Raw genomic sequence first — 21781 nt, forward strand, 5'->3', positions numbered from 1 at the left:
CCCGACCGCCGCATGTCACGGGGGGGGGTCCCAATCGGACCCCTGACCCGCGGAAAGGCAGGGACGTACAGGTACGCCAATGTGCCTGTACGTGCCATTCTGCCGACGTATATGTACATGCGGCGGTCGGGAAGGGGTTAAAAAACACAGTCAATTTGTATTTAGTTATCAGTTGTGTATAATTTTCTGTACAATCAAAGCTAGAGCTGTATTGTTTGATAGTCTGCTTTGAAACAGGACACAGTAAAAGCATAGGGGGGCAGAAGGAACCTCAATCTATAGTAGGGGGTCCAGGCGTACAACACAATAAAGTAGAAGACACTTGTAATTCCTGTTGTAATTCCCCAAGGTGGTCAGTGGCCAGTGCACTGGCTCGTAGTGTCCTCCTAGCACCTGAGCAAACATATAGGTAATCAAATTGTTATTTAAAAAAAATACAGGGCTTACGCGTTTTGGCATGTAGCCTTAATCATTACCATGGCGGAAGATGGAGCTGCCGCCTTTCTTTTTTTACCTATATACAAACTTACAACACAGGGTTTCCCCGCATCTTATACGCATGTCAGGAGCCTGTTCTCAATGGAGCTGGTTCACACAGCTCCGGGACGGCTACGGAGTGATTTGCACAGGAGTTCTGTGTGTCTTCTGGTTCGTTTCAGGTCCGAATTTAGCCAAAAATGGTGAACGCACCAGACCCCTGCTGTTCGCACAGCAATTATCCACAGTGATCGTGGCTGTTTTTTCCAAACCCATGTGGCTGAGTCCGCCAGTCACCTGTACTGGGCCAATCTTTTGCAGTAGGAGCATTCTCTGTCCTGAAGTTCATTGTGTATGTGTGGCTTCAGGGTGGGGAATGCCCCCCTTTGTGGACGATTGGCCCATTACAGGTTACAGCTTCCTGGCAGGCTTAGCCACATGGGCTCAGAAGAGTTTACGAACATGCTCAAGCTCATCTCTGCCAGCCATGATCATTGCAGGTAATCATTGTGTAGCAAAAAAAGGTTGGTGGGGCTTTAAATGAAGCATGGGGAAGTGCTTCCATCCCAGTTACAGAGAACAAAGGAGGAGCGGTGGGACTTTAAATGAAGCAGTTCACAGGTATGGGTAAGAATGAAAATAATAAAATGTAATGCATATATACAATACTGATATAGTACATGTGTGAAAGGTGACATGGGCCAGTGCACACGGTACAACCTACATGGACATATACACATAACAATAGACAGTATTGATTAAATAATTCTAATCATGAAATATACAAATGTGAATTCGGCAGCACATGACAACATGATGTGGAGGGTATAAAATCATAAATGCGTGCTTGCGTTGTGTTGGATCCCCCCCCCCCCCCCCTAGCTCCTGGGAGTGACACACCCCCCTCTGGTCCTTTTTCCTTACTTTACCTTGGTGTGGTATATATTGTAAGTACCCGAATTAACACACTGTGCTCTCTGGTGCACCCAGTCAGTATTCTGACGTCATCATACTTTAATATTTCAGATGTCCTTAGCATCCACCCCTGAGGAAGTGTTTTTACAAAAACACAGAAACGCGTCGGGCACCTAGGATGCAGCTACTTGCTTCAATAGGACGATACTCTTTTATACTTTTTATGATCTATACGATTTTATACCCTCCACATCATGTTGTCATGTGCTGCTGAAGGGAAGGGCTGCCACAAGGGAAGAAGCCACTCAATGGGGGAAACCAGGGAAGCACCTGTCCTGGAGAGGACCAAGCGGAAGGCTGGTATCTCGGGGAAGGCCTGGTGACTTTATTGGAGGATGCACCGTAGCCTATGTTACCTTACAGTGTGCCGGGTTGGCTTAAAGGCTCTAAACTGTAAGGCTGGATATCTGAATACTAAATCCTGTGGCAGAGGATACTTTAACAGTTCATCTTTATCGCACTAAAGTCTGTGGCAGAAACTGTTTTTCGTTTTTGTTTTTGTCTGTGCATCATCTCGGCTGCTAGGCCGGTGAGAGGAAAGTAGTGAGTGTGACTTTTGAAGCTTAAAAGCTACCCAGTGATCTGCATCAAGTGCCTGAACCTTCCCCTGACCCTACATCCCTCTACCCGTGCAAGTTTGTGTGAAATAAAGCTTAACAAAAAGGATTTGCAACTTGTGTGGACATTGAGGTTTCTATAGACTCTCATGCCCTAGGCAACGAACGGTGAGGTAACGTGCAGGCCCAAATCTAAACCAGCAGCTCCTTCGGGGGTAGTGCTACAATTGGTTGTGCGAAGGGTCATGGATAGCTTTGACCACCGTCAGCCTGTCATTGCATTATATGGGTTGAGCGGCCGAAGCTGTTCACACACATCTGTCATTCCAGACGCAGGAATCCGCAGACTGTTTCCGCTGGAATTCGCAGGGTGTGCTAATCGCCTATGAATGGACCCTTAAGCAGTAATCAAAGTAAATATTTGCCTCAGGTTTAGATAGCCAGTCTCCTCAGCTGCATGCTAATTTTAGAACAGCGAGAACACTCGCAATGAAGGTAAATAGCCTTGTTGCCCTGAGCACTGAAGCTTCTAAGACTTATGTTGCTTTGTGATTAAGGGCATATTCACGTGAATGCAGGGGCCCATACAGCATGTGCCAATGAGTGTTTTTTATACGCCTAGGAATGACATGTTCCATGCAGTAACTGCCAGTAGCCTGTTAAAAAATCTTTCCGTACCCAAGTGTTTGCGCTTGTACAGGGACGGATGAGCATCCGTGGACGCAGTTTGACTGGCCCTGAACAGATCTGTTCCTGTACGGATGTAATCACTTGGATGTGCAGGAAGATCCATACAGCTGCTGCCTCTGTTAACCTGTCATTGATTTTTAACAAGCTGCTGCATGGAACATCTGTCACTCCCAAGCACATAAACACAGGCTGTACGGGCCTCTGCGTCCATGTCAACAAGCCTTTAGTAACTTAAAGTGGAATTAAACTCATCAATTTAATGGTTTAAAAAAAAAACAGTTACATTCCCAGCATGCCGGGATAGCTAATTGTCACATTTGCTTGTGCTCTCAACCAAACTGTCAAGCCATCAAATGGCTGATATCATAACTGATCACATGTGAGTCATGGCAATTTTAGATAAAAAAATGGCTAAGATGGCAGCTTCCTTGGCTAAAAAGGATAGGAGAGTTTAGTTCTGCTTTAAGGGGTTTAAAAGGAAGATAGGGAACATACTGAAAACAGACCAAATATACATGGAATCCAGTGGACTTTATTACAGCCTAGACCAGGTACAACTAAATAGTGGACCGCGGTCAAGGTCTGGACTGCGCTACTGTCCCATCCGGACCAGTGGTCACGTCATTTATGAGCCGCTTTTATTCACCAGCCTCCACCGCTGTCATTCTCAGGACCAAGTGGAGTTGGAGAGCAGGAGACATGATGATAATAAGCTGAGTGCAGGATGCACAGCTCTGCTTTGGATGGAGGGCGGGAGCTGCTGGCGGTTTACTTTTCACATTAACCATCAAGTGATTGGTGGCTAGAGCTGCCCTGCTAGCCACCAATCATCTGCTGGTTAATCTGGAAAAATAACAGTTGACAGCTCCCACCCTCCACCCAATGCTGAGCTGTGCCTTCTGTACCCAGATTAACCACTTCCATACAGGGCACTTACACACCTTCCCGCCAAAGCCAATTTTCAGCTTTCAGCACTGTCGCACTTTGAATGGCAATTGCGCGGTCATGCTACACTGTACCCAAACAAAATTGGCGTCCTTTTTTCCCCACAAATAGAGCTTTCTTTTGGTGGTATTTTATCATCTCTGCGATTTATTTTTTTGCGCAACAACTAAAAAAAGACTGAAAATTTAGAAAAAAAATTAAGTTGTTTTTTTTTTCTGTTAATTTTTTTGTAAATAAGTACGTTTTCTCTTTCAATTACGGGCACTGATATGGCGGCACTGATGGGCACCGATGAGATGGCACTGATGGACATCGATGAGGTAGTACTGACGGGCACAGATGAGGTGGCACTGATTGGCGGCGCTGGTATGCAGCACTGATGGGCACACATAGGCGGCACTGATGGGCACACATAGGCGGCACTGATGGGCACACATGGGCGGCACTGATGGGCACTCATGGGCGGCACTGATGGGCACTCATGGGCGGCACTGGGCACGCATAGGCGGCACAGATGGGCACTCATGGGCGGCACTGATGGATACTTATGGGTGGCACAGATGGGCACTGATAGGTGGGCACTGTGGGGTGGCACTGATGGACACTGTGGGGGGGGCACTGATGGACACTGTGGGGCGGCACTGCTTTACCCATGTTGCCAGTCAGTGCCCATTTGTGGTCTGTCAGACGCGAGTGAGGAAGAGCCATCAACGGCTCTTCCTGTTTACATCGTGATCAGCCGCGGTTGGACACGGCTGATCACGTGGTAAAGAGCCTCCGTGAGAGACTCTTTACCTTGATGGGTGTTGCGGGGTGTCAGACTGACACCCTGCAACAACGATCGCCGCGATGCGCGCCCCCCCGGGGGCGGGCAGCGGCTCAGAATCCTGAGGATGTCATATGACGTCCAGTCAGGATTCTACAACCACTTTGCCGACATCAAAATGTCATTGGCGGGCGGCAAGTGGTTAATACTATCCTGTCTCCCACTCTCCTCTTGGTCTAATGTGGGAGAGTAAAGTGAAGAGGACACTATTGGAGGGGAGAGGGGTGATGTGAAAGGGGGTTGTAGGGGGGGGGGGTGGCTGGATGTCAACAGGGCAGAGCACACTACTGTGGAGGTTACTGAGGGGGGTAAAGGAGGGGGTACTGCTGTGAACGGAATAAGTGCTATGGGGAGCTGTGAAGAGGGGAGGGATTGTTATATGAGAGGAGGCAGTGCTGCATAGGGGGGTGATGTAAAGAGGGTGGGGATGTGAAGGGGGCAGTGCTGTGGGGGGGGGGGGTTGATGTGAAGAGGGAAGAGAACACTACCGGGGGGAATTGTGATTCGAGGGGGGGCAGTGCTGTAGGAGGGTGATGTAAAGCGGGGGGGCGGTGCAGTGGGGGGGGGGTGCATAGGGGGGCAGTGTTGTGGGTGGAAAGTGATGTAAAGGGAACGGTTGATGTGAGGGAGGGGCAGTTCTGTAGGGGGGGTGGTGATGTGAAAAGGGCAGTACTGTGGAGAGGTGATGTGAAGAAGGCAGAGCACACTTCGATGGGGGGGCAGTGCTGTGTGAGGAGTGATATGAAGGGGGGGCGGGTGATGTGAAGGAGGCAGTGTTGGTGGGTGATGTGAGGAGGTCAGAGCCCACTAGTGTAAGAGGGGAATTTGTGCTGTGAGGGGGGCAGCGCTGTGGGAGGGGGATGTAAATAGGGGGCAGTGCAGTAGGGGGTGATGTAAAATTGGGCAGTGCTGTGGGGGGGGGGGGGCGTGATGCAAAGGAGAAGCAGATGATGCAGAGAGGAAGGGGCAGTACTGTGGGGGTGTGTGGGTGATGTGAGGGAGGGCCGGGGATGTAAAGGGGGAAGAGTACACTACTTTGGGGGGGGGGGATTTGTTATACGAGGGAGGGTGATGTGTGTGGGGGGGAAGGGGATGTGAATGGAGCAGAGGACCGTACTGTGAGGGGGGTTGATGATTTGAAAGGGGGATGTGGATAAAGGGGATGTGTTATGTAAAGGGGATTTAGTACACTACTGTGAAGGGGGTGGGGGTGATGTGATGGGGGCCTGAGAACACTACTCTGAGGCCCCGTACACACGAGAGGATCTATCCGCTGGAATTGATCTGCGGACATGCTCCAGCGGATAGATCCCCTGGTGTGTACAATCCAGCGGATCTGTTTCCGCGGATTTTTATCCCCTGGGATGGATTTCAAGCGGATAAAAATTTGAAGACATGCTTTCAAATCTATCCGCTTGAATCCATTCCAACAGATTGATCCGCTGGTCTGTACAGACTCACCGGATCAATCCGTCCGAATGGATCCCCCGCATGCGTCGTAATGATTCGACGCATGCGTGGAATTCCTTATATGACCGCGTCGCGCACGTCGCCGCCTCATCATCGCGGCGACGGGGCGACACGTCATCGCGATGGGATTTCGGCGCGGATTTCGATCCTATGGTGAGTACACTCCATCGGATCCAAATCCGCGGAAATCCGTTGGACCGTATCCGCGGATAAATTCTCTCGTGTGTACTAGGCCTGAAGGGAAAACTGTGGGTTACTATGATGCGTGGGGACTGAGAATGGGATTGTAAAAGAAGGGGGTGGTGATGTAAAGGAGTCTTTGCAGAACCATGTGATTCAGACCACTGCTGGAAGAAAATTTTACTGATCGGACCTACATAAATTTGAATTCAATACCCCTAGCCTGCCTAAACCTTGAGGAATGTCAGGTGCTTGAGGGCCAACTTACACTCGTTGTGTTTTGGTTACACTTGTGGCAATGCACGTTACATGCATTGCTGTGTTGCACTGCCATTAATTTTGAGTGCCACAACACATGGCAAGATACCAGAGCATTAGAAATATGCTGACATGTCCACATTTTTTATAGTGCTTTGGCAGCCTATTTATTTTTTTGGGCTGCCTTAACACAGGACACAAATGTATATAAGCCCTAACTAAAATGGCAGACGGAGCTCTCAAAATCAAAAGTCCAAAATGCAAGGTATCACCAGCACGCTAAATTAGCAGTCAGTGGCATAGTGTCAGGGATCGCAATCACGACGTCCCTGTCAAATTGCGTTTTGCAGGGGGACAATTATAGGATCAAATCCCCTGTATGGCTCAGATTGCAACAACTGAAAGACAGCTTCTCCTCCTCTCCTGGATACAGGGGATCGGACCCTCGCTGCACCGATCACCACTCTGTGCTCTCTGCACTGATTGTGGCAACCCCCCCCCCCCTTCCCAGCTGCTTCAGGGGATGGAGAGCAGAGAAGGGGCTGGTAAATATGTCATTCACAAGCCCCTTACTTTTCTTAATGAGCACAGTGAGTGATCAGTACCAATTACTCACTGTGTTCATAACTGAAGCATAATAAACACTGTTTACTATGCTTCCATTTATGAATGAACAGGAAGGCTATGCAGACACTAGCGGTCCTAGCAACCAATGACTGAGAAAAAGATTGAAGGGGAGGGTGAGAAGCAGAAAGCGCAGGCATGCAGGAATCCTCACTGGTTGTAGTGTGTGAGAGTATACATTGCAATCATTGAGGATACCGCACTGAGTGGAGCCCACTCCTGGAACATGTTCTGGCAGTGGGCTCCGGGACTTCAGTCCTTCAGCTCAGATTGGTGGCACCCCAGGACTTACTTGAAATCTCGGGATGGTCCCATGTAATCCGGGATGGTTGAGAGGTATGTATATACCTCAGAAAGACTGGATTTGACCTGCAGAGAAAGAACTCACACACAACCTGACCCCTGCAGCAATCAGCCAGAATATTTAAAGTGATATAATACCGCAAATTACAATAACAGTAGCAATAACATGACAACATAGAATAGGCACCTGCCTACACCTAAATAGGTCAAAATAATGTGCAAAGCCACCCATTACAGGATTAGGTTGATAAGCTCATGCATGTTGTGTGACAGAATTAAATTAAATAAGCAAGGTTTTTACTGAAAACTGCATGGAATCACAATGTCCAATCAACTGCCATTCCCCCTTCATAAGAGAGAATGAAATATCCTTTCTACAAAACGATCAGGCTGAACGTGCACCGAGCTGAATCCGTGTACTGAACAGCTAATGAAGCATGAAGGTGCTGCCCGTGTGCATCACACCATTTGTGGACATTGGGGGGATTACCAAAGACTTGTGCACAGGGAGAAATGCACAAAGATCTATATGAAGGCTAATGTGGAGAGCTTTGTGCCTTATTAGAAAATTTGGTGCACGAAACTTTGTTAATGTGATGTATGAAATGGAAATATGTTAATCTCTTTACTTCCCTCACACATCTGTCAATTTTGACGCTGTATCTCTATGATATTTCAAGCTTTTACACAACCAATTCTTCCTCCAATTTCACATATGGTTGCGTGATTGTTATGTAGCACTACCCCCGAAGGAGCTGCTGGTTTGATTTGGGTGGCATGTTACCTCTTGTCTTTTCGTTGTCTAGGGTACTGGACGAGAGCTGTAATAAAGTCAATGTCCACACGACAGGTGTCTTTTCTGTGCTTTTTTTTTTTACCCAGCCGGGTAAAAAACGATAAATAGTAGAAATAAGATTCAGGGTTAACTGGTGCAAAAAACAGTCCTGTGTCCAATGAGAAAACTTCTTCACCACTCTAGCCAGAGTGGGTACAGTGCATCTGGATAGGCTTCTCTCATCAGCCTGGCAGCCAGAGTGTCACTCGGGACTTTAGGTTAAAGTCTCTGCCACAGACCCTCCTAAAGGTGGAGATAATCTCGGTCCGAAATCCCTCTCAACTGGATTCAGCACCCGGATCTCCTTCAAAACAGCTTCAATTGCATCAATAACTGACAGGCGACCACCGTCCAGCCTCTCAGGTACGAAGTGTCCTTCGATGAGCAGATAGGCCTCTCCTGCGATACCAGCCTCATGCTCGGTGTCCCTCAGACAGGTTCTTCATCGACGACTTCCTCCACTTTGGACAGACAGCACAGGGCCACTTGTAAATCTGTAACCCAGTCTGCTTACTGAGCCTACGAAGTAGATTGGTGCTCCAGACCAACGTGGTCCCAGAGCCAGGAACACAGCAACACTTACACACACCCTGGCCAGGAGGGCCACACACGGGGGTGGTGGGACGACTGCCCAGGTGGAAGGCGGGAGGCGACGACCCCGAACCAATGGCGTCTGCCCCTTTAATACCCCTCCCCAGCATGCACAGCGAGGCGATCAACCCTCCTGATTGCCTGCCGAGGAGAAGCATCCACACTACCCTGATTCTACTGCTTCCCCCCTGCTGTCTGGGGGTGACTGAAGTCCCATGACAAAAGGATAGGCACACAGCACAGCCAGGGCTGAAACAGAAGCCTATACAATTTGGCTAAATTAACATGGTCAAAGCCAATTAACGCTCCTTCTAAATTTACAATAGCACCTGCTATGAAAGTAGCCAGGCGCTACATTTTTTTTTTTTTTATATATATATACCGATCAGCGGTAACTTTATGACCACCCATTTACTATTGCATAGGCTCCCCCTTTTCCACCAAACAGCTGAAACCTGTCTAGGCATGGATGCCACTGGACCTCTACATTTATTTTATTTTTTATATATATACCGATCAGCAGTAACTTTATGACCACCCATTTACTATTGCATAGGCCCCCCTTTTGCCACCAAACAGCTGAAACCTGTCCAGGCATGGATGCCACTAGACCTCAAAAAGTATGCTGTCTTATCTGGCACCAAGCCATCAGTAACAGATCCTTTAAGTCAGAGATGGGGCCTCCATGAATCTGACTTGTTTTTCCAGCATATCCCACAGATGCTCGATTGGAGGGAGATCTGGAGAATTTGGAGGACCATTTTTTGCAGTGTGGAAAGTAGGCATGTGCAAAAGGGAAAAATTTGTTTTGTTTCGTTTTAATTCGTTATTTAATTAATTTTGTTAAGTTAGATTCGTTACATGTGTTAAATTCGTTTTCGGGATTCGTTCGTTTTCAACCGAATTCGAAAATATTTCAATCGGATTCGAAAACAAATTCTATTCGAATCGAATTCGAAAACAAATTCGAATGAAAATTGAAAGCAAATTTGAATCAAAATCTAAAAAATATAAATCGATTTCTAAAAAAAGAATACAATAAAAAAGAATATAAAATAATAAAACAATAGAATGAAAATCAAAGAATATTAAAGAACAGAATGGAATTTAATAGAATGTAATCAAATACAATAGAATATGACCTGGCTTCTTCTATCTATCTTCCATTTTCTGAAATTCGAAATTCATATAGAATGAACTCAAATTCGAATAGAAAAATATTAGAAGAGTAGAATAATAAAAAAAAAATATATAATATATATATATATATATATATATATATATATAAATATATTTTATTCTACTCTATTCTAATATTTTTCTATTCGGATTTGAGTTCATTCTATATGAATTTCGAATTTCAGAAGATGGTTATATATATATATAAATGTAATTATATATATATATATATATATATATATATATATATATATATATATATATATTATATATATATACCGTATTTATCGGCGTATACCGCGCACATTTTTGCCCTGAAAATCAGGGCAAAATCGTGGGTGCGCGGTGTACGCCGATACCCGCGCCGAGTTTTGAATACTGCGCCGACATATACCGAGCACAGTACACTCGGGTATAGTCGGGCAGTCTCGGCTCCTCCCGCGCTGACGTCCAGGACGTACAGGACGTCAGCGCGAGAGTAGCCGAGCATTGCCGACAATACACGAGTGTACTGCGCTCTGTATATGTCGGCGCAGTATTCAAACTCGGCGCGGGAAACGAGCGGGGAGGACGCGAGGACGCCACAGAAGGACGCCGGACCCGACGAAGAGGACACCCGAAGCCGCAGACGGACGCCGGACCCGACGAAGAGAACACCCGAAGCCGCAGAAGGACGCCGGACCCGACGAAGAGGACACCCAAAGCCGCAGACGGACGCCGGACCCGACGAGGCCGCCGATGGATGCCGCGCAAGACACCAAAACTGTAAGTACAAAAAAAAAAATTCCACAGGATTCGGGGCAACTTTAGGGGTGCGCGGTATACGCGGGAGCGCGTTATACTGCGATAAATACGGTATATATATATAACCATCTTCTGAAATTCATATACAATGAACTCAAATTCGAATAGAAAAATATTAGAATAGAGCAGAATAAAATATATATATATATATATATATATATATATATATATATAAAATTACATTTCTATATATAACCATCTTCTATATTTTATTATTCTACTCTTCTAATATTTTTCTATTCGAATTTGAGTTCATTCTATATGAATTTCGAATTTCAGAAAATGGAAAATAGATAGAAGATTTGTTTTCGAATTTGATTCGAATAGAAATTTTTTTTTAATTCGATTCGAATAGAATTTGTTTTCGAATTCGATCGAATTTCGCAGGTTTTCGATTCGAAAACGTTCGTTCGGATTTGGTTAAATTCGTTAATATTACAATTCGGAATTCGTATGCATCCGAATGTCCAAATAAAGAAAAATGTGTCCGAATTTCGATTCAGAACGAAACGAAATGCACATGCCTAGTGGAAAGGCACATTATCTGAGAGAGGCCACTGCCATCATGGAATACTATCTACATGAAGGGGTATGCCTGATCAGCAACAATATTTCGAAAGATGGTGATTGTCTTTGAACATTGCTCAAAGCATCACACTGCCTCCGTCGGCTTGCCTTCTTCCCATATTACATCCTGGTGCTATGTGTCCCACAGGTAAGCGAAACACACATACCCAACCATCCACATGATGTAAAAGAAAACAAGATCCATTAGACCAAGCCACCTTCTTCCATTGCTCCATGGTCCAGTTCTGATGCTAACATGCCCATTTGTAGGTGCTTTTAAATGTGGACATGGGTCAACACCGGTATGCCGCTATTCAGCCCCATATGCAACAAGCTGTGATGCACTGTGTGTTCTCGTCAATATTCCCATCACATACAGGGCCGGTGCTACCACTATGCAAACTAGGCAACTGCCTAGGGCGCCCGGCCACTGGTGTTCTCTCTCTCAGCATCAGCAGGCAGCCGCCACTCCGTTCACACATAGTGTCAGAAGCATAGCGGCGGCGGAGGACTGTGTCTGTGTCCTGACTCCCAAATGAATGGAAACAAGCAAATATTTGTTAATGGCCACTGAAAGGCTGCATTTGATGGGCGCTGGGGAGGCTGCATTGATGAGCGCTGGTGGGTTGCATTTGATGGGCGCTTCATTAAAAAAAAAAATTTCGCCTAGGGTGTCAAAAAATCCTTGCACCAGCCCTGATCACATATGCTCCTGGAATAGGCTCAAAAGTAATGGGTGCTGCAGAAACCACCAGCTGGAGACTGGAACATGCACTAAACAGTTTAAATATTTGCCAGCACAACACGGTTCTTCCGATAAAGTCCAAACTTTTATTGAAGTGAGAGAGAGAGATCACATCACAGCAAAGAAGTGGAACATTTCAGAGCCACACAGAATCCCTTGGTCAGGGTGTCATCACATAGCTGAAGAAGGAGGTCCCATTTTGGTCATTCTCTGGTCATTATGGTCATTAAAATGAATTAATGCTGACGCTTAATGTTTTTTGCCTAGACTCTACTGCTGCTGGACGCACTGGCAGTGGGTTTTTTTCTGCCTCAAAAAGCTCCTGCCACTAAATGCTGCTAAAAGCCTTGGTGTGCATGGACACTTCGGCCGCGTACACACGGTTGTTCCAAACCGATGAGAATGGTCCGACGGGCAATTTCCATCGGTTCACCGCTAAAGTGGCCTGGTGGTCTGATGTGCGTACACACCATCGTTCCAAAAACCGATCGGGTCAGAACGCGGTGACGTCAAACACACGACGTGCTGAATAAAACAAAGTTCAATGCTTCCAAGCATGCGACGACTTGATTCTGAGCATGCGCGGGTTTTGAACCGATGCTTTCTGTACTAACCATCGGTTTGGACTGATCGGGCAGCGGCCCATCGGTTCGATTTTGAAGCATGTTTTAAAATTTTGGACCGAAGGAAAACAGACTGATGGGCTATACACACAATCGGTTTGGACCGATGAAACTGAACCTTGGTCCATTCTCATCGGTTTTGTCCGACCGTGTGTACGCGGCCTTAGGCTAACATGGAGGGGTGTTTAGAGGCAGAAAAATTAAATGTCAGACACCCCTAGTAGCAGCTGTAAAAATGTCCAGTGTGCATGAGGCTTAAAAGTGCAGGCTCTGAGGAAATGTAAAGCCGTGTGAATGAGTTGGTTCTGGGGAATTATTCAGCAATGTGAATGTGCTCTAAAAGAGTGGGCTCTAAGGAAACGTACAGTCGTGGGAACGAGCCCTAAGGCTGCATTCACACCTGAGTGTTTTGTAGCTTGAAGTTCAAAGCTCCAAAATGCTCTGGGAGAAAAAAAAATCAATTACTCTCTATGGAGGTGGTTCAAATCTCCACTCCAAGTTGCCTGAAGCCAAATCGCTGAAGTTCAAAAAAGTTTTAGAGCTACTTTTGTAGCTCGATTCGGGCAGATTGCTGCATTTTTGAAGCAGCTGAAAGCAGAAACACGTAGCAACAGATGATGTAGCAGATGATGGTTTCCTCAATTGGCTAATACAAAAATTCCAAAGCTCCAAAACACTTAGAAAACACTGTACAAATACTTAAAATCGCACATACAAATGTGCGACAAAATGCCTGGAAAAACATGATACTTAGATGTGAATACAGGCTAATAGAGTGAGCTCTGAGGAACAATACAGCCGTGTAAATGCATACTTGCCAACTGTCCCGAATTTCCCAGGATTTAGACCTTTGTCCCGGTCTTATCGTTTCCCGTGAAATTGCAGTTTTCTAATTTTTTTCCCGCCGCCGGCACTAGTCAATTCTGTCTCTGTCGCCATTTTACAGAAGACCAGCTCTTGAGGAAGAAACAAGGGACTGAGCCCTGATGGCAATGAAAGCGGCTGCCAATAGAAATAGAGCTCCTTGCTACATGGCCTCTGCCTCTTGGTTCTGTACATGGTGCGGAGACCAAAACACACCATCCTGAGCAGTGCCAAGGCCCGATGAAGAGTCCTAGGGCCACGCTATCCATGCTCTGTCTCACTCTAACTGGCTGCCCCCTGTCACAAGGTGACTGCACGCTGAATCCTCCTCCGCTCCGTGGCCAGGTGCATGAGAAGAGGGGGGGTGGGTTGTCCTGGGGGGGTCCGTGTACAGATGGAGGGGGGTGCGCTGTCCTGGGGGTCTGTGTACAGATGGAGGGGGTGCGTTGTCCTGGGGGGTCTGTGCTGATGGGGGTGCATTATCCTGGGGGGTCTGTACTGATGGGGGGTGCATTGTCCTGGGGGGTCTGTACTGATGGGGGGTGCATTGTCCTGGGGGGTCTGTACAGATGGAGGGGGGTGCGTTGTCCTGGGGGGTCTGTACTGATGGGGGGTGCTTTGTCTTGGGGGGGGTCTGTACTGATGGTGGGGAGCGTTGTCCTGGGGGGTCTGTACTGATGGGGGGTGGGTTGTCCTGGGGGTCTGTGTACAGATGGAGTAGGGTACGTTGTCCTGGGGGGTCTGTACTGATGGAGGGGTGGGTTGTCCGTACTGATAGGGGTGCATTTTCCTGGGGGGTCTGTACTGATAGGGGGTGTGTTGTCCCGGGGGGCTGTACTGATGGGGAGAGTCTGTACTAATGGGGGGGTGCTTTGTCCTGGGGGTCTGTGCTGATGGAGGGGGGTGGGTTGTCCTGGGGGGTCTGTACAGATGGGGGGGGGTTGTCCGGGGGGGTCTGTACTGATGGGGGGTGCGTTGTCCTGGGGGGATGTCTGTACTGATGGAGGGGGTGGGTTGACCTAGGAAATCTGTACTGATGGAGGGGGTGGATTGTCCTGGGGGAGTCTGTACTGATGAAGGAGGGGGTCTACACTGAGGGGGTCTATACTGATAGAGGAGGGTCTGTACTTATGGAGGGGGGTCTATACTATGGGAGGGGGGTCTGTACTGAGGGAGGGGGATCTGTAATGAGGGAGAGCTATAGTGGGGGGTGTGACACCATGTTTTTCTGCATCGGGTGACACCAACCCTAGTGACGCCACTGGTAATTGGGGACACCTGGTGTAAGGAGGGACTCTGCTGGGGGCACCTGATGTAAGGGCGGACTCTGCTGGGGCACCTGGTGCAAGGATGGACTCTGCTGAGAATGCCTGATGTAAGGAGGGACTCTATTTTGCAATGCCTGATGTAAGGAGGGTCTCTGCCCAGGTGCATGGGGAGGAGAGGGTGGGATGTCCTGGGGGTCTGTGTACAGATAGAGGGGGGTGCGTTGTCCTGGGAAGGTCTGTATTGATGGGGGGTGCGTTGTCCTGGGGGAGTCTGTACTGATCGGGAGGTGCGTTGTCCTGGAGGGGGGTCTATACTGATATGGGGGTGGGTTGTTGAGGGGGGTCTTTGTACAAATGGAGGGGGTGCATTGTCCTGGGGGGTGTTGTCCTGGGGGGTCTGTACTGATGAAGGGGGGTGGGTTGTCCTGGAGGGGTCTGTACTGATGGGGGGGAGCATTTTCCTGGGGGGTCTGTACTGATGGGGGGTGCGTTGTCCTGGGGGTATCTGTACTAATGGGGGATGCGTTGTCCTGGAGGGGTCTATACTGAGGGAGGGGAGTCTGCACTGAGGGAGGGGGGTCTGTACTGTGGGAGGGGGGTCTATACTGTGGGAGGGGGGTCTATACTGTGGGAGGGGGGTCTATACTGTAGGAGGGAGGAATACTGCCGAAGGGGATCTTTAATGTGGGGGGGGGGGTCTTTACTGAGGGAGGACTATAGTGGGAGGGTGCGCGACACCATGTTTTTCCACACCGGGTGACCCCAACCCTAGTGACGCCACTGGTAACTGGGGAGACCTGATGTAAGGAGGGACTCTGCTGGGGGCACCTGATGTAACTCTGCCGGTAATGCCTGATGTAAGGAGGGACTCTTCTGGGAATAAATGATGTAGTAAAGGGCGCTCCCAAAACAATCACTATAAGTGCAAAAAGTGATCTATGCATAATAATATATATGCGTTTGTGACCATGTATAGACACATATTAGTAAATTGCTTCACTTGAAACGTGAGCACAACTGTTACAGAAAAAAACTGATTGTTACGTTTTTGATTGCTCAAACAAATATATCATGAAAAGTTCAATACGGCGGGCTTTGAGGAAATGTACAACCGTGTGAATGAGCCTTAATATGTAGGCTCAATACAGTGGGCTCTGAGAATATGTGGAGCCATGTGAATAAGCCTCAATGCAGCAGGCTCTAGGGAAATGTGCAACAATGCAAATGAGCCTCAACACGGCGGGCTCTGAGGAAATGTAGAACCATGCGAATGAGCCTCAATACGGCGGACTCTGAGGAAATATACAGCTGCGTGAATGAGCCTCAATACTGTCCCCTGAAACTGGGGATGTCTGGTCACCCTAGTGAATGAGCCTCAATACGGCAGGCTCTAAAGGAAATGTACAGTCATATAAATGAGCCTCAGTACGGCAGGCTCTGAGGAAATGTACAGCAGTGTGAATTAGCCTCAATACGGCAGGCTCTGAGGAAACGTACAGCCATGTGAATGAGCCTCAATACAGAGGGCTCTGAGGAAATGTACAACTGTGTGAATGAGGCTCAATACGGCGGGCTCTGAGGAAACGTAGAGCTGTGTGAATGAGCCTCAATACAGGGGCTCTGAGCAAACGTACAGCCGTGTGGATGAACCTCAATATGGCAGGCTCTGAGGAAACGTAGAGCTGTGTGAATAAGCCTTAATACATCGGGCTGAGGAAATGTAGGCACGTGTGAATGAGCCTCAATACAGCAGGCTCTGAGGAAACATACAGCCATGTGGATGAGCCTCAATACAGCGGGCTCAAAGAGCAAAGTAGAGCTGTGTGGATGAGCCTCAATAAGGTGGGCTCGGAGGAAACGCGGAGCCGTGTGAATAAGCCTCAAGACGACGTGCTCTGAGGAAACGTACAACCGTGTGAATGAGCCTCAATATGGCAGGCTCTGAGGAAAGTATAACCGTGTGAATGAGCCACAATACAGTGGGCTCTGAGAAAATGTAGCGCCGTGTGAATGAGTCTCAATACGGTGGGCTCTGAGAAAATGTACATTTGTGTGAATGAGCCTCAATACGGCGGTCTCTGATGAAATGTACAGCTGTGTGAATGAGCCACAATACAGCGAGCTCTGAGGAAATGTACAGCCGTGTGAATGAGCCTCAATACGGCGGTCTCTGGGGAAACGTACAACCATGTAAATGAGCCTCAATACGGCGGTCTCTGGGGAAACGTACAACCATGTAAATGAGCCTCAATACGGCTGGCTCTGAGGAAACGTACAGCCGTGTAAATGAGCCTCAATACGACGTGCTCTGAGGAAACGTACAACCATGTAAATGAGCCTCAATACGGCTGGCTCTGAGGAAACGTACAGCCGTGTAAATGAGCCTCAATACGGCGGGCTTTGAGGAAACATACAACCGTGTAAATGAGCCTCAATACGGCTGGCTCTGAGGAAACGTACAGCCGTGTAAATGAGCCTCAATACGGCTGGCTCTGAGGAAATGTACAGCCGTGTGAATGAGCCTCAATACGGCGGTCTCTGGGGAAACGTACAACCGTGTGAATGAGCCTCAATACGGCTGGCTCTGAGGAAACGTACAGCCGTGTAAATGAGCCTCAATACGGCTGGCTCTGAGGAAATGTACAGCCGTGTGAATGAGCCTCAATACGGCGGTCTCTGGGGAAACGTACAACCGTGTGAATGAGCCTCAATACGGCAGGCTTTGAGGAAACGTACAACCATGTAAATGAGCCTCAATACGGCTGGCTTTGAGGAAACGTACAGCGGTGTAAATGAGCCTCAATAGGGCGGGCTTTGAGGAAACGTACAACCGTGTAAATGAGCCTCAATACGGCTGGCTCTGAGGAAACGTACAGCCGTGTAAATAAATGAGCCTCAATACGGTTGGCTCTAAAGAAATGTACAGCCGTGTGAAGGAGGCAGCAGCCATGAGAGAATGTCGCGGAGAATGTGTGTAGCCGAGCGGAAGATTACGTATTATATACGGCTCACATAATACTTCCAGTCACCCTACAGCGCTCGAGCACAGTTCTCTGCCGCCATTTCCGAGCACTGGAGGGCTGCTTCCTCCGCCTGTGTACACGGCTCGCCGGTGTGGAGATAAGAGGAGCCATGGAGCAGCGCTCGGCGCCGTATACCGGCCTTGTGGGTAGAGCCGGGTGTCTGACAGGACAGACAAACACAAGAAGGTGGGGGGGAGGAGAGCGGAGACGGCGCGGCTCGGTCACTGGGGCATTTTAATAAGCGGCAAATTTTTGGTAGAGCCGCTCCGATTAGGGCTAAACTGAGAACACTTTAACCCTAGGGAGACACAACAGGGCCCTAATCATACGTTGTACAGAGCCGTGTGTGACTGGTGTGGAGGAGAGGAGCCGGAGGAGGGCTCACTACATGTGTATGGGAGAGAGCCGACACTGCGCTCCCCTCCTCCGAACAATACACGGAGCGGCCGGGCCTGGAAGTGGCTCCCGTCCTATACAGACAGTCCTGGTGGGGGAGCCGCACACCCCGTGTATAGGGAGACATTCCTTTCCTCCCTTCTCCGGACACCTGCAGCCTGACATCCCGGGGACGGAAGAGGTGACCGCAGGGAAGGACCGGACACACCGACCATCGTCCCACAGAGGCCCCCTCGGGAAAAGGTCAGAGGATGGCTGACGTGTCCCATTGCTGTCTATTGATCCCATTGTGTTGTGACACCTCGCTGTGAGTTCGCACACTCCCGGCTGCCACACATCGTCCTAAACTTCACTCTGCAACTTTGTGTGGGGGAAGGGAGGAAGGGCTGCGCTGTCATCACAGTGATCAGAGGTGACAGCGGAGTCCTTGTCCGGGGACACAACTTCGTACATCCAACAGTCTGCAACAGGGCAGCACTACGTGTTTTCTACGTAACAATCAGTAAAACAATTGCGTTTAAATACGTAAAGACGCGTATGCATACATAATTCGTTTTTATGATAATTGTTTCACGTAATTTGTGGACTTACAAAATGCGCATACATGCGTTCATACGTAAAGCGCATGTTCTTAGGCCGCGTACACACGGTCGTTCCAAACCGATGAGAATGGATCGAAGATCAGTTTTATCGGTTCAAACCGATCGTGTGTACGGCCCATCGGTCTGTTGTCCTTCGGTCCAAAATTGTAAAACATGCTTAAAAATCGAACCGATGGACCGCTGACCGATCGGTCCAAACCGATGGTTAGTACAGAAAAGCATCGGTTCAAAACCCGCGCATGCTCAGAATCAAGTCGACGCATGCTTAGAAGCATTGAACTTCGTTTTTTTCAGCACGTCGTGTGTTTTACGTCACCGCGTTCTGACCCGATCGGTTTTTGGAACGATGGTGTGTACGCACATCAGACCGTCAGGCCACTTCAGCGGTGAACCGATGGAAACGGCTTGTCGGACCATTCTCATCAGTTTGGAACGACCGCGTGTACGCGGCCTGAGATGCAGAGTTTTCTTTTTAATGTTATTGATCTGAAAGCAGCTCATGTTTAGGCATTTGTGTGAATTGAAAACAACGCAACTGCATTCAGATCCCTAATTAAAAAATTGCTTTTATATGCGTTTTTTACGGGTGTGTGAATGAGGCTTGGGCTGGGAGGACAGGGCAGGGACTATATGGCTCAGGCTAGCAGGACTGGCGCTATTCGGCTCAGGCTGGCAAGACAGGTGCTATACGGCTCAGACTGGCAGGACAGGCGCTATACGTCTCAGACTGGCAGGACAGGCGCTATACGTCTCAGACTGGCAGGACAGGTGCTATACGTCTCAGACTGACAGGACAGGCACTATACAGCTCAGGCTGGCAGGACATGCTCTATATGGCTTAAAGCGGGAGTTTACCCTTAGATTGATGCTCATTTTGTCTAGGGGAATCGGCTAGTTGTTTTAAAATCGAAGCTGTACTTACAGTTGTAGAGAGCGATCTTCTCCGCCGCTTCCGGGTATGGGTCTTCGGGACTGGGCGTTCCTATTTTGATTGACAGTCTTCCGACAGGCTTCCCACGGTCGCATCCATCGCGTTACGAGTAGCCGAGAGAAGCCGAACGTTGGTGCGGCTCTATACTGCGCCTGCGCACCGACGTTCGGCTACTTTCGGAAAATCGTGACGCGATGGATGCAACCGTCGGAAGCCTGTCGGAAGACTGTCAATCAAAATAGGAACGCCCAGTCCCGCAGCCCATACCCGGAAGCGGCGGAGAAGATCGCTCTCTACAACGGTAAGTACTGCTTCGATTTTAAAACAACTAGCCGATTCCCCTAGACAAAATGAGCAGGAATCTAAGGTTAAAATTTTTTATTTCCGGGTAAACCTCCACTTTAAGCTGACAGCACAGTCACTGTACAACTCAGAATGACAGCAAAGGACAGAAACAATGCGGCTCAGGCTGACAGAACAGGCACTATACGGCTCAGGCTGGCAGAACAGAACAGGCACTATACGGCTCAGGCTGGCAGAACAGAACAGGCACTATACGACTCAGGCTGGCAGAACAGAACAGGCACTATACGGCTCAGGCTGGCAGAACAGAACAGGCGCTATACAGCTCAGGCTGGCAGAACAGGACAGGCACTATACAGGTTGGCAGGACAGGCACTACAATACTCTGGCTGGCAGGACAGGTAGGCTTAGGCTGGGAGCCTAGGAAAGATACTATAGGACTGAAACAGCAGAAATCCGGATTGCTGCACTCCTCTGACCGCCCCCAGCCCCCCCCCCCCCCCCCCAAAAAAAAGCCACCTTTGTTTTATATTACATCCATAAAAACAGTGCAGTCACAGTGAGTTGAAGAGAGACCTGGTTGAGGCCAGTGGGCTTCTACCATGTCTCTCTTTATCCTAATGTGACTGCACTGGTTTTATGGATGTAATGTGAAACAAAGGTGGCTTTTTGTTGGATCTGAGGAGTGCAGCCATCCGGATTTGTGTTGGTTCAGTCTGATACCGTGGTAAACTGGACTGGAAGCTGGATTGTTGTGTCTCATGGTGCGAGCCAACCTGGAGCAGCAGTTTGTATTCATAGATACTATAAGGTTCAGTAGAGTATCCCAGGGCACTTACTGTAAGGTTTTGTCTGACAGCCCTAGATGGTTACTGTAAGGCTCAGGCTGGCAGCCTAGGATGGTTACTATAAAACTCAGGCTGACTGCCCACCACAGTTACTATAAGACCCAAGCTGGCAGTCCAGGGTAGTTACCATAAAGCTCAGGCTGGCAGCCCGGGATGGTTACTATATGTCTTTGGATGGCAGCCCAGGATGAGGCTCAGGCTGGCAGCGCAGGACAATTACTGTAAGACTCGGGCTTGCAGGCCAGGGATACTATATAGCTCAGTCTGGCAGCAGGAGGCAGGGTATACATAACTGCCAGCCCAGCTACTACGAGGTTTAGTTTGGCAACACAGTTTTGTAAAAGACTAATGTCACACTAGCAATCCTGTTAAAGCTGCATCAAGTTGCTTTTGCATTTCTATTGACTTGTTTCAGGAGAGAAGCAGTTCTGACATGAACAAAAGCCTGTCAACACAGGCCATAAATCCAAGGCAAGCAGCCTAGGATGGGTATTACAAGGCTCAGGCTGGCAGCGAATGACGGGTGCTACAGGGCCCAAGCTTGCAGGACAATAATTATATAGTTCAGGCTAGGAGCTCTGGACAATTGCTATAAGGCTCAGGCTGGAAGGACAGGTATTATAAAACCCAAATGAACTTTCAGTTTTAAATAGCTAAATATATTGCAAGTGCATCAAGATAAGGAGTTCAACGTCCTACAGTTTTTGTGTAGAAAGCAAACACAAAAACTGAGTAGAAAAGCTTGTCAACTGCATGATGTAGAGTAGGACCCTTAGGCTCCATTCACACCTAGGCGACATAAATCGTGGGTGGAATGACCATGATTCTGCCCACAATTCCAAATGCGGGGCACATTTGCAATGCCCTTACTTCTTAATGGCACCCTAATTGCGGTAA

General features: G+C 48.3%; 1 long non-coding RNA gene across 1 annotated transcript in view; it reads left to right on the forward strand.

Annotated features, from left to right (window-relative positions):
• Positions 1-17739: 17739 nt before the first annotated feature.
• LOC120927435 overlaps positions 17740-21781 on the forward strand; it is a 32590-nt gene continuing 28548 nt past the window's right edge. Inside the window, exon 1 of the long non-coding RNA XR_005747081.1 lies at positions 17740-18443. This is a non-coding gene — a long non-coding RNA (uncharacterized LOC120927435). The remainder of the gene's footprint in view (positions 18444-21781) is intronic.

The sequence above is a fragment of the Rana temporaria genome, chromosome 2 (assembly GCF_905171775.1).
Source record: "Rana temporaria chromosome 2, aRanTem1.1, whole genome shotgun sequence".
In the NCBI taxonomy this organism is placed as follows: Eukaryota; Metazoa; Chordata; class Amphibia; order Anura; family Ranidae; genus Rana; species Rana temporaria.